Source organism: Enhydra lutris, unplaced genomic scaffold, assembly GCF_002288905.1.
Source record: "Enhydra lutris kenyoni isolate GAN:26980312 unplaced genomic scaffold, ASM228890v2 scaffoldscaffold44, whole genome shotgun sequence".
In the NCBI taxonomy this organism is placed as follows: domain Eukaryota; kingdom Metazoa; phylum Chordata; class Mammalia; order Carnivora; family Mustelidae; genus Enhydra; species Enhydra lutris.
In genome coordinates, this window is record NW_019154128.1 from 141,810 (window position 1) to 155,992 (window position 14,183).

Genomic DNA, 14,183 nt, shown 5'->3' on the forward strand with positions numbered 1-14,183 from the left:
CACTTTGTGTCTCTGTGTCACATCTTGATAATTCTTGCAATATTTCAAAATTTTCCATTATTACTATATTTGTTATACTGATATATGATCAGTGATCCCTGATATTACTGTGCAATTGGGGGTATCAGAAACTGCATCCATATAAGATGCCAAACTTAATCCATAAATGTTGTATGTGTTCTGATTGCTTCACTGACTGGCCATTCCCCCATCTCTTTCCCTCTCCTCAGGCCTCCCTATTCCCTGGGACACAATATTGGAATTAAGCCAATACTGAAATTAACCCTGCAATGGCCTCTATGAATTTAAGTGAAAAGAGTCACATATCTCACTTTAAATCAAAAGCTAGAAATGATTAAACTTAGTGAAGAAGGCATGCCAAAAGCAGAAATAGTCTGAAAGCTAGGCTTCTTGCACAAAACACCCAAACTGTGAATGCAAAAGAAACGTGCTTGAAGGAAATTATAAGAGCTACTCCAGTGAACACATGAATGATAAGAAAGTGAAAGAGCCTTATTGCTGATACGGAGAAACTTTCAGTGGTCTGATTATACTATCAAACCAGCCACATCATTCCCTTAAGTCAAAGCCTAATCCAGAGCAAGTTTCTAACTCTCTTTAATTTTGTGAAGGCTGAGAAGTGAGGAAGCTGCAGAAAAAAATGTTGGAAGCTTAGCAAAGGTAGGTTCATGAGGTTTCAGGAAAGAAGTCATCTCTACAACACAAAAGTCCAAGGTGAAGCAGCCAAGTGTTGTTATAGAAGCTGCAGCAAGTTTTCCAAAAGATAATTAATGCAAGTGACTACACTAAACAACAGGTTTTCAATGTAGATAAAAAAGAACCTTATTTTGGAAGACGATGCCATCTAGGACTTTCATAGCTAGAGAGAAGTCAAATTCCAGCTTCAAGTCTTCAAAGGGCACGCTAACTCTCTTGTAGCTAGTGACTTTAAATTGAAGTCAATGCTCATTTGACATTTTGAAAAACCTAGAGCCCTTAAGAATTATGTTATATCTACTCTCCTGTGGTCTATCAATGGAACATAAAGCCTGGATGACAGCACATTTGTTGACAACATGATTTACTAAATATTGTAAGCCCACTCTTGAGACCTACTGCTCAGAAAAAAAAATCATTTCAAAATATTACTGGTCATTGACAATGCACCTGGTCACCCACGAGCTCTAATGAAGATGTACAATAAGATTAACGTTACTTTCAAGCCTACTAACACAACACCCATTTGTCAGACTGGATTAAGGAGTCATTTTTATTTTCAAGTCTTATTATTTAAAAAAAAAAAACATTTGTTCTGATGGATCTGGACAAAGTAAATTGAAAGTCTTCTGGAAAGTATTTACCACTCTAGATGTTATTAAGATCATTCCTGATTCGTGGGAAGAGGGCAAAATATCAACATTAACAGGGGTTTGTTAGGAAGAAGTTGACTCCAGACTTGGAGAGGTTCAAGACTCAGTGGAGGAAGTAACTGCAGATGTGCTGGAAATAGCAAGAGAACCAGATTAGAACTAGCTCCTGAAGATGGCACTGAATTGCTACAAGCGCATGATAAAACTTGAAGAGATGAGGAGCAGTTTCTCCGAAAGGAACAAAGAAAGTGGGTTCTTGAAATGGAATCTGAGAATATTATATTACACAAAGGTAGTTGATAAAGCAGTGGCAGGGTTTGAGAGGACTGACTCCAATTTTGAAATTTGGGTGAAATACTATCAGAGTATTGCTTGCTACAGAAAATCAGTTTGGCAACTGATGCAGCAACTTCACTATTGTCTTATTTTTAAAAAATGCCACAGCCACACCAGACTTCAGCAACCACCACCCTGATCAGTAAGCAGCCATCAACATTGAAGCAAGAGCCTCCACAGGTAAAAAGACTATGACTCACTGAAAGCTCAGATGATGGTTAGCAGTTTTTAGCAATACAGTATTAAATGAAGATATTCACATTGCTTTTTCAGATATAATGCTATTGCACACAATAGACTACAGTACAGTGTAAATATAAATTTTATATGCATTGGGAAACCAAAGATTTTATTTGATTAATTTTATTGTTATATAGTAGCTTTATTGTGGGGGATCCACAGTATCTCTGAGGTATGCCTGTATAAAAACAATATATGCCATAAGCAAGTGGGAATTATGCCACATATGTAAGTCTAATTCAACATTCAAAAATCAGGTAATGGAATCCACCACATCAACATATTAAGAAGTCTTATGATTATATTAATCAATGCAAAAAAAAAAAAAAAACATTTAACAAAATCCAACACCCACTCATGATAAAAACTCCCAACAAGGGGCACCTGGGTGGCTCAGTGGGTTAAAGCCTGTGCCTTCGGCTCAGGTCATGATCCCAGGGTCCTGGGATCGAGCCCCAAGTCAGACTCTGCTCAGTGGGGAGCCGGCTTCCTCCTCTCTCTGCGTGCCTCTCTGCCTACTTGTGATCTCTGTCTGTCAAATAAATAAATAAATAATAAAAATCTTAAAAAAAAAATAAAAAGCCTCCCAACAAATCAGGAATAGAGGGGAACTTCCTCAACTTGATAAAGTGCATCTTAAAAAATCCCTACGGCTAACATCAATAGTAAAAGATAGGATGATTTCATCCTGGACTGAGAACAAACCAAGCACATCTGTTCTCTTTATTCTTATTTATTGTAGTAATGGGAGCACTAGCCACAAAATAAGCCAAAAATAATCATAAAAGTATAAAGATTAGGAAGGAACAAATAAACTTCCCTATTTGCAGATGACATGATTGTCTATGTAGAAAATCCCAAGGAATCTACAAAAACAAAACAACAACAAAATGCCCTAGAGTAAGGTGTGAGTTCAGCAAGAACAAATGTTCACAGTGGCTTCATTTGCAATAGCCAAAAGCTGCAAAAAACACAAATATCTTCCAATGGGTGAATGGTTAAAGAAACCATGTATTTCCATATTATGGAATACAACTCAACAATAAAAATGAACAAACCATTGACATAACTTGATGGATCTCAAGGATATTACACCAAATTTTCGAAGACCCAACCTCAGAAGATTGCATACTATATTATTCCATTTGTACAATATTCTTGAAATGACAAAATTATAAAGACAGACAACAGACTCATGCTTGCCAGATATTAAGGATGTGCCAGGGAGGGGGTAAGAAAGGGTGTGGATTAAAGGAATAGCAGAAAGTACCTTTGCCATGAAACTGTTCTGTATCCTGAATGTGGTGGTGGTCACCCCAGTCTACATATGTGATCAAATTGCACAGAACTAAATATACACAGGGACAAGTAAGTGGACATAAAATGGTGAAATCTGATTAAGGTCAATGGATTGAATCAAAGTGAATTTCTTGGTTGTGATATTGTACTATAGTTATGTAAGATACTATTATTGCGGGAAACTGAGAGAGGGACATATGGAATATCTCTGCAGTGTTTCTTAGAACAGTATATGAATTGGGACACGTGGGTGGCTCACTCAGTTGAGGGACTGACTCTTGATTTTGGCTCAGGTCATAATCTCAGGGTCAAGATCCAGACCTGTGTTGGGTTCCACACTCAGCCTGGAGTCTGCTTGAGTTTCTCTCCCTGTGCATCTCCTCTCACTTGTGCATTTTCTCTCTCTCTCTCTCTCTTGCAAATAATAAATAAATAGACCTTTTAAAAAAAAGAGTTGTATGTGAATCTACAACTATCTGAAGATAAAAGTTAAGAAGAAAAAAAATCCATTACTGAAACCAGACTCAAGGTAAAGGTAGATACTGGACTCTGTAAAAATGTATCTCTTAGCTGTAAGTATAGTTCAAAGAAAATTGGAGGGAAATATTGGTAATCAAAGGTTAATATTTTTACTAATTAAAACTCTTAAGCCCATAAGTAAAACATAAAAAATCTAAAAATGTGTAAAACATATTAGAAAATAAAAATTTAAGTGTTTAACAAACATACCAAATATGTCCAACTTAACAGATTGACAAAAATATTTACAAATGACAAAGCCAGCCATTGGCATATGTGTGGGGAAATGGGCCCCTTGATGAAGCTTTCTGGAAGGTATGTGGTAATGTATACTAATGTTTAATGTATGTATCCCATTTGACCCATGATTTCTCCTCTGGAAATATCCAGACAAGTCTGGATGCTTATTAGCATTGTTAACACTATCAGTAAATGGGAAACACCTCCCACCCATTAGTAAGGGTTAATGAAACACTTCATGGCTGATTCATTTGATAAAATACCATGTAGGTATTAAAATGGCTGTGTTGAACCGTATATATTGACAAGAATATAAGAAGTTCATAATACACTGTTAAATTCTACAAAGCAAGTTACACAAAAGTATATGGAAGACATATATGGAAAAATAAAATACATGTATTTAATATATGTGCAGAGAAAAGGCCTGAAAAACTATACAGTCAAATTATAACAATGATCTATGTAACCTTTGCAGTGTCTGCACAGGAAAGCCCCATTTACAACCCTGCCCTCTCACAAGAGAAGGATAAGGCTCTACCTTCACCCCCAGTTTTCCAGTTTCTCCAGGCCGTTCCTGATATAAGATGACGGAAGTTGGACAGAATGTGCTTGAACAGGCAGATGTTCTGATTTACCCAAAAGACAAACATTATAAAAGTGATGGGGTAACAGATCTTCCTTTCCCTTTATTTATGTGTTTTCTGAAATGTCTGCAATGACCATAGATTACCTTCATTAAAATAAACCCATCAAAACAAGGAAATAAATGATGAAGTATTTGATTAAAGTATTTTAAGGATACTTCTTTAATAAGACATGAGATTTACTCTCTTAGCAACTTTCAAATATGCAATGCAGTATTATTAACTATAGTTATCACATTGTACATTAGTTGCTAAGAAAGTAGATCTTAAAAGTAGATCCTAAAAATTTTTTGTGACTTTGTATGATAGATTTGTAGTTACCCTTTTGTAAGATATACAAATATTGAATCATTGACACATGAAACTAATATAATGTTATACATCAATTACTCCTCAATTTAAAAAACATATGAGGGCTCTGGGTGGCTCAGTGGGTTAAAGCCTCTGCCTTTGGCTCAGGTCATGATCTCAGGGTCCTGAGATCGAGGCGTGCATCGGGATCTCTGCTCAGCAGGGAGCCTGCTTCCCTTCCCCTCTCTCTGCCTGCCTCTCTGCCTACTTGTGATCTCTGTCTGTCAAATAAATAAATAACATCTTTTTTAAAAAATAAATAAATAAGTAAATAAAAAAAATATATGAGAAATTGTATGTTATTTCTTAGACCCTTACAAGTAATTATGTTTTTAGAGATTTATTAATTTATTTTAGAGGGGGTGGTAGGGGCAGAGGGAGAGCGAGGTTGTTTTTTTTTTTTAAGATTTTATTTATTTATTTGAGAGCGAGAGAGAGTACACAAATAGGCGGGAGGGGCAGAGAGAGAAACAGACTCCCTGCTGACCGAGGAGCCCATGGGGCTCCATCTTACCAGGCTGGGCTCCATCTCACAACCCTGAGATCACACACAACCAGAGCTGAAACCAAGAGTCAGATGCTTAACCAAGGGCATGACTCAGGCACCTGAGTGATTTTTGTGTGTGCATGATGAACTGTATAACAATAATCAGTACCATGATTCAGTGTAAAGAAATTACTTCAATTAACTTTAGTGTTAATGAATGCAGAGAATCCACAGGCATAAGTAGGGCATGCAGGGCCAACTGTATTCAGTGAGATGTTTGATGAAATTAAAGCAAATCTACTGAGGATATAAAAATAGTACTTCTAACTATACTTTATCTTTTTTCAATAGTACCTTCATGCAAAGGTTTTAAAGGTTTCCATTGCCGTAATAAACACACTAGTCTTCACACTATTCCTTCAAAGGGAAGGAGGGAAAATACTCAGAGAGGAAAGGCAGCTAGGTCTGGCCAGTGAGAGTCTATGAGCTGTCCCTGTCTGCCACTGACCCATCCAGAGTCCAGGAAGACCCTGAGCTTGGATTACAATTCTTCATTCATAAAATAATGGTAATAGTCCTTTCCATTCCTTTTTTCATGAACATATTGAAGGAATCTTAGCAAGCTGAATAAGGGTTATCTCTATATATTTAGCACAGTGTTTTCTCACTAGCAAAAAGTGTCATTAGCACTAACTTCAGGGTTATTATACTAGTTAGCTCCAACTGTGTCACTCCTAAAATGAGTTGCCCTTCTCCCTCATCCTACAGTTTTTTTTAGTACCAGAGGAGCTTTCCAAAATATGTAGTTGACAATTAGTATCTTTGCATTCCTTTGTGCTCCTTGGAGATAGTCCTAATAATTAATTGATCTCTGCCTGAGGTGTTAAAAGGTTTAAGCCTGAAACACACTTTGAACTTCTTGAAGAAAATAATATATTTTTTTAATTATGATCAGAACACTCACTGAGAAAATGTATGTTTCTTAGCAGCAAGCATTTTAGAAATATAAATTAAGAAGGAGGGGTAAACACAGCAGCCAAGAGCAGGCAAAGGGGAAGAGGAGGAGACAGGACGGTGAGGGGACAGACAGAAGAAAGAATAGTCAGAAGTTGGAAAAAAGGAAAGCTGTTTCTTCAAACCGAGCTGAGCTCTTTTAAGCAAGTACATATTACACTATGTGCTAATCTTTTTTTTTTCCTTCATGCTAATCTTTTGTAATATTGATCCACTCTGTACAGTGCTTTGATATCTTTTGTCTCTGGTGCCTAAAATATAATTGAAATAAAATATAATTGAAAGTGTTGGCCCGCTGTATGTACTGAAGGACAATCAAGAGAGTCATTCTATCTCCAGATAGGGGAATAATTCTCTCCTTCCTTTCCTGGGCCTCACCACTCACCAGCAGTAGGCCATGGTAGCCCAAGAACAGAGGCAGGAGTCTCCATGTATCTCAAGATAATATTTAATCTGTTTCTGTGTCCTGGGATCTTGCTATCCTGCTCCCCACTGGGACTTGTTGAGTGTAACTAATTATCCATTTCCCAACCAGAACAATCCTGAGTCAGGAACAAATTTCCTAGATGATACCCTGTCAGAAAACTTTCTCTGGCCTCAATCCGTTACCCCCAATCCTGCTACATCCCATCCATTTTCTTCTGGAAAAAGTAAGCAGCAAATGCAAAACAATGCCTTTGCCTATTTTTTTATTTTATTTTATTTATGTATTTGACAGAGATCACAGGTAGGCAGAGAGGCGGGGGAAACAGGCTCCTGCTGAGCAGAGATCATGATGCGGGGCTCCATCCCAGGACCCTGGGATCATGACCTGAGCTGAAAGCAGAGGCTTTAACCCACTGAGCCACCCAGGCACCCCTGCCTTTGCCTGTTTTGAGAGCCAGTGTCTGAGTTGAGAGCTATACCAACCTCCTCAGGAGTCTGTGAGTCCATGAAGTCAAATGGACTTTTCTGGCTTATCAGACCTGGGTAGGGCAAGACACCAATTTCCAATATCCTAGGCAGCCTCTTGCCAATGACCTGTGTAGTTTTTGTTCTGTTTGCACAGAAAAATCCTACTCCCAAGCCAGCCCAGTCACCAGAGAAGGATTAGGCTCCACTTCATCCCCAGTCTTCCAGCTTCTCTAGACCTTTTCTGATATAAGACAACAGGAGTCAGACAGGATGTGCTTGAACAGGCGAAAATTCTAATTTATCCAAAAACAAACATTGCTATGATGGAACTCAAACGGTAAGATTCATTTGAGGCCAGATGAGCAGTACTTTCTCCCAGGTAGGAGTTAGGGAGTCAGGAAACATTCCCTGGAGGAAGTGATGCCTGAGCTAGGTCCTGAAAGGACAGAAGGGAGTGGGCTGAATATGTGGTAGGAAGGGAACAGAATTCGAGGAAGAGGCAGGAAGCTAAGAGAGTGTGGACACATAGTCAGAGAATTGCAAAAATACAGCAGCTGACATGTGATGCATGTGAAGAAGCAGAAAGCAAGGTGACATCTAAAAGACTTTAGGGACATAGCCTGCTGCCAACTCTTTGATGGGGAACCATCAAAGAGTTTCTAAGCAAAGGAAGATCTGGTTGTTTTCTTCAAGTTTCCTATCCACTGATTATTGACATATATTTTATTAATATATATGGGATGCAGCTTTTCTGTGAACCACCATTGATCCATAGGAGAAAAACAAACAAAAACAAAACCAAAAAACACTCAGAGCAACCTGATACTTTTTAAAATAAAAACTATTAAATATTTCACTTTAAAAATTAGCAGTTCTATTTAAAAATAATAATAAGATAGGCAAATAATAAAAGGATTGAATAGTCACCTCAAATTTGGCTTCCTCTATTAAGTTTTCCAACCCTTTGTAGCCATCATACCCTAGCACCTACCAAAATTAGGGACATCTTCTTTTTTGAAGGTGAGACTTTGTGGTGAGACCAAAACTTCAGGACACCTAGAGTCAGATGACTCCATGGGTCTTTTATTCCCATGAGCCCTCTGCCTAAAGGAGAGTAAAGTGATCCTGATTATTCTGATCCCCTAGCTGGTATTAGAAGACAGTTGGGAGGCAGTAGATGGAAGGGCTTGAACTAGACAGCCAAACCCTGGGAGTGTTCTGAACCCTCTTATAACCCAACTCTAGGTACCAGGTGTCATCCAATTACAGCTTCCTTTCACCTAATTTAGTTTTCTTCCTAATCTATCTACAGAGATGCACATGTCAAAAAAGCAAGCAAGCTACATTTCTTAAACACAGGGCCTATATACATCATTCATTCTCCGGCAGCCTTTCCGGAATTGGTGTACCAAAGTTGGTATGTCTATCACTCAGGACATTCTTGACTGCAAGTAACAAAAAGCTGAACCTTAAGTGGTTTTAACTGTAAGAAAAAGGATTAGCTCACATATCAAAGAAGTCCCAACATAGTGCAGCTCTGAGCATGACATGATTAGGCCTTCCTTTCCATACCTCCACAAGTCCCTATCACTGCCCTTCACATGCTGGCTTTGTCCTCAGGCTACCTTCATGGCCACAGCCATGAACAGCAATAGGGACAGCATGCCATCTTATTGAGTCTCTCCTCCAATTATGGAATAAAGTCCACCCCTCTGTCTTATTGGGCCAACTGTAGTCACTTGCCCATCTTTAGACCAATAGTAGTTGCCAGAAGAATGTGATGCCCTGATTGGCTTAAGCAGGGCTCCTGGAACCAATCACTGGCAAGGAGAAGTGGAATCCGCAAGATGAGTTTATTTAGACCACTGAGGACCTACTCCTGGAGTCATGGTGGTCACAGAGTAATGGGTCCACTTCCTCTGGGTCACTAAGCCTGCAAAACCTAAGCTCTGATAGAACAGAAGGACACGGGATCCTTGACAGACAACTAAGAGTGTCTATAACTCCTGTAATAGTCACTGGGGACCCTGGGTGGCTCAGTTGTTAAGCGTCTGCCTTGCTGCTCTGGTCAGGATCCCAGGGTTCTGGGATTGAGTCCTGCATCAGGCTCCCTGCTCAGCAGGAAGCCTGCTTCTCCCTCTCCCACTACCCCTGCTTGTGTTCCTGCTCGTGGTATCCCTCCCTCTGTCAAATAAATAAATAAAATCTTAAAAAAAAAAAAAAAAGTAATAGTCTAATCCCTACTAATCCCTTTGGTTCTCAATTCCTGGAAGTATATTTAAGAATTTTCCCAAGGCTTTCCATACCATGTCATTAGGTCCCTCGCCTTGAAAATATTCAATAATTCCTCATCTGACCACAATCTTGTATTTCACTATTCTTTTATATATTTTAGCCTTCTCTCTCAACTAAAATATAAGCTATCAAAAGACAGGGTTCAGGACATAAAAAAATATCCCAACAAAGATAATCCTTTCCAAAGACAGTATATAATAACTTATAAGTAAAACACTTGATGAGGTAGAAATTATATGAGGCACAGTAAAGATATGTTAAATCACTCACATCTAGTTAGGATATGTCAGCAGGCCATCAGTCTTGATGTATCAGCTTGGTTTTACCATCCAACTGAATGAATGTTCAGCAGCATGCAAAGAATACTCAACCAAAAATGATGGGTATGGCCAAGGAATCTTATTTCTATATGGGGCGCTTTTTGTTTGATGAGAGAAGAGCTGATATACTTCTCTAGTTATGAAAGGAGTTACACCAGAAAACAAGATAACTGACTTCTGTTTGCTGTGATCAGTTAACTTTAATGCACAGAATAGAGGGACATCCTCACCTAGGTTCTGTCTCCAGGAAGCTCTGGGAGTCCTATGAACCCTTGGCTCTTTGTATCTCTCCAGCTGATTGTTTCCTGTGGTGTCTGCTCTATGTCCCTCCTGTATGTCTGCTGTATGTACATATAGAATCCTCGACTCAGACCCCTGCTCTGAATATGAGGTCCTTCACTCAACTGCTCAAACCAAAAACCTAGGGGGACACATTAGCTCCTCTCTTACTTTACCCACCCATCTAATCTGCCAGCAAATGCTGCCTACCAAACTCCAAAATTATCCTGTAGGTAGGTATTCCTTCTCTCTGTCTCCATAAGTACCCCCTAGTCCACAGCTTGGGTCCTGGATTTTCCAAGCGGCCTCTGGAACATCTTGCATTTTTGCCCTTGCCTCCCACACCTGTCTCTCCTCTGCTTACATGCCAGAGTAATGCTTTAGAAAGTTAAATCAACTTTATCAAGGCATGGTTCATACAATCAAACTTAAATGTTTTTTTTTTAAGATTTTATTTATTTATTTGACAGAGAGAGAGATCACAAGTAGGCAGACAGGCAGGCGGGGGGCAGGGGAAGCAGGCTCCCTGCTGAGCAGAAAGCCTGATGCAGGACTCGATCCCAGGACCCTGAGATCATGACCTGAGCCGAAGGCAGCGGCTTAACCCACTGAACCACCCAGGCGCCCAAACATAAATGTTTTTAATGAATGTTATTTTCCCTATGAATCTCCCCTTTGTTCATTATTCCATGTTGACTTCCTTTCTGTCCCTGGAAGACATCCTCTTTGGCCTCCTTTTAGGGCCTGCATCATGGCTGTTGCCCCTACCTGGAAGGCTCTTCTCTGGTTCTTCTTGTCATCTCAGACTTAGCACCATCTCTTCAGAGAAACCTTTCCCCATAAAGTAGCTGCCTACTGCCTCTCACCATTTACTTTATTCTTATTGTAATGGTCACTAATTTTTTTTTCATCCTCTGTTACTTGTTTCTGTCTCCACTTAACAGATTATAAGTCCCAGGAAAGCATATAACAATGTCCCCTTATTCATTGTGTCCAACACCTAATGTTCTACTACACTCTCTGGAATTTAGTTGAATACCAACAAAAGTACCTTCATGTGCACCTCCTTGCCCCATGGAAGACACCACTTCCCCTGGAGTCTACTCATGGGGTAGCTTCCTCCTCCTTCTCTTAACCAGCCCTGGAGGTGGGGCTGATGTCCTTGCTCCTCACCACCACTCTCAGACCATTATGTTGCTTGTTCCTGAAACTGAGCTCTGACCTCAGATGCTCAGATTCTGTCACTCATGACTTCATTCTGTGACTCATGTTCCTGCTGCCATCACTCAGAGGCAGCATGATTCATCTGTCTTTCCTGGCTCAGTGTATCTCTCCAAAGCCACACCTGCTATAAAGTTTTCAGTGCACAAGAGAATGAGTCTTCCCACACTTGGTCTTCTCATTTCCTTCAGTTCTCCAGTGGTCTGGCAAAAACAAGTTCTCTTGTCAAAGTCACCATGAACCTGCACATTACTAGATCTTACAGTCTATTCTCAACACTCACCTTTTAGTAATATTTGACACATCTGATCACACCCTCTTTCTGACACACCTCCTTCTTGTGGCTTCCAGGACAACATATCATGCTAGGTTCTTCCCCTTCATGGTGCATCTCATCTTCCTGTGCTAGTCTCAGCTTCTCCCTGAACATTTAATGTTGGATGTCTGGGCGCTGTGGGTCCACTTCTCTTTCTCCCTGGGCACTCTTCTCTGGTCTCATTAGTTTAAATACCACCATCTGCTGGCCACTCCCAAGTTATTCCTTTCACACTTCAAGCTTATGTATGCAACAACTCATCTGACATCTCTACTTAAAGAGTTAATTAACATCTTCAAGGTTACTTCCCCAAATCTGTTCTACCCATGGCCTTCTCTGTCTCAGTCTCTTGTCAGGCCATTCTTCCTTTGCTCAGGGCAAAATTTAGAGTCACTTAGACTTTTCTTGTTGTTCCATACCTCACATCTAATCAGAGAAGCTCTGCACTGATGATATATCTGGAATATATTTCTCACCACCTCCACAGCCACGACCCTGGTTCTAGCACCACTGTCTCTTACCAGGAGGATGCAGCCCTGAGTCCATCTTTGCCCCTTAAGCTTGCTTGCTTGCTTGCTTGCTTGCTTATTTATTTATTTATTTATTTATTTATTTATTTATTTATTTGACAGAGATCAGAAGTAGGCAGAGAAGCAGGCAGAGAGAGGAGGAAAGAGGCTCCCCACTGAGCAGAGAGCCCAATGTGGGGCTCCATCCCAGGACCCTGGGATCATGACCTGAGCCAAAGGCAGAGGCTTTAACCCACTAAGCCACCCAGGTGCCCCCCTTAAGCTCTTCTTAAAAAAAAAAAAAGTTTATCTGAGAGAGTGTGCACACAATTGTGTGCAAGATGGGGGGAGGGGCAGAGGGAGAGGAAATGAGAGACTCTTAAGCAGACTCCTCACTGAACACAGAGCCCAATGTAGGGCTCGATCCCACAACCCCTGAGATCATGATCTGAGCCTAAATCAAGAGTGGGATGCTTAACTGACTAAGCCACCAAGGTGCCTCTGCCTTTAAATCTCTTCTCATCACAAGAACCAGAGTAGTCCTTCAGAAACAACTTCAAGCTATACAGTAGCTCTGCATCTTTCTCAGGACAGAAGCCAAAAGACCTCATCTTTTAAGCGGATCGAGGATTTGTCTTAGGTATGGTAAGAAACGCAGACATGGAAATGACTGTCAATGAAGAAAGATTTTATATTCACAAACCCCTAGAACCAGAAGGCATGCAGGGCCATATGGGGAAACCCCAGAGCCAAACAGGAGTCAGAGGGAGTTGAGGAAATGTGGGCAAGAGCCTTTCTTGTGGTTTCTACAGGAAGATACAAGTAAAGCTAAATAAGCAGCTTTCTGATTGGCTGGCTTGAATCACTGCCCCAGATGTCAGAGCATAGGAGCTGTCCATAGTTTTCTGCTACCAGGCTCCCAGTGATTAGGGCAGGGGAATGGGGGCCTGGAATGTGAGAACCAGACGGAGGAAGTGGTTGGGAGCATGGGCTTAGAATTGGCTAGTTTGCATATTTACTCTCTGTAGGACTTAGCTGACCCTGAAATGGGCACCCCTCCAGGGTCAGCAGGACCCAAGATATCAAAGCATGAAAAATGCAGAATAAAAAGGCATGATTAACATACCTTGCAATGCCTTACATGAGCCTATTCCCTTGTCATCCTTGGCCTCCCTTCCTACTGTCCCCTCTCTGACTCTACCCCAGCCACCCTGGTGTGCTCCTTTGTACAGAGTCCCAACCTGGACAGCTATCCCCCACCTACCCAAGGGATCTGCCCTGCATGTCCTCCATGGTCTTTGCTCAGATGACACCTTCTCAATGGGGTCTTCTCTGCTTACCTGTCTTAAGCTTATAATTTTTGTCACCCCCAACCTGTGTCCCTAATATCCCTTACCCTGCTCTGCCTTTTTTCTTAGCACTTACTGCCTTCTAATATGCCATATGATTTACTTATTTTTTAAAAGATTTTATTTATTTATTTGACAGAGAGATCACAAGAAGGCAGAGAGGCAGGCAGAGAGAGAGGGGAAAAGCAGGCTCCCCGCTGAGCAGAGAGTCCGATGTGGGGCTCGATCCCAAGACCCTGAGACCATGACCTGAGCCAAAGGCAGAGGCTTAACCCACTGAGCCACCCAGGCGCCCCAAGATTTACTTATATTTTTATGTTTACTGACTTTTCTACTGTCTCTGACTAAAATGGGAGTGTCCTAATACAAAGACCTCATGTATCCCAGCTGCTAGAACAGTGTCTGGCAGGCACATAGTTAGCCCTTAATAAATATACATTGAACAAACAACAGTAAAAGACTTTAAAGGAGACATATATGGATCCACTGCTCTGCAA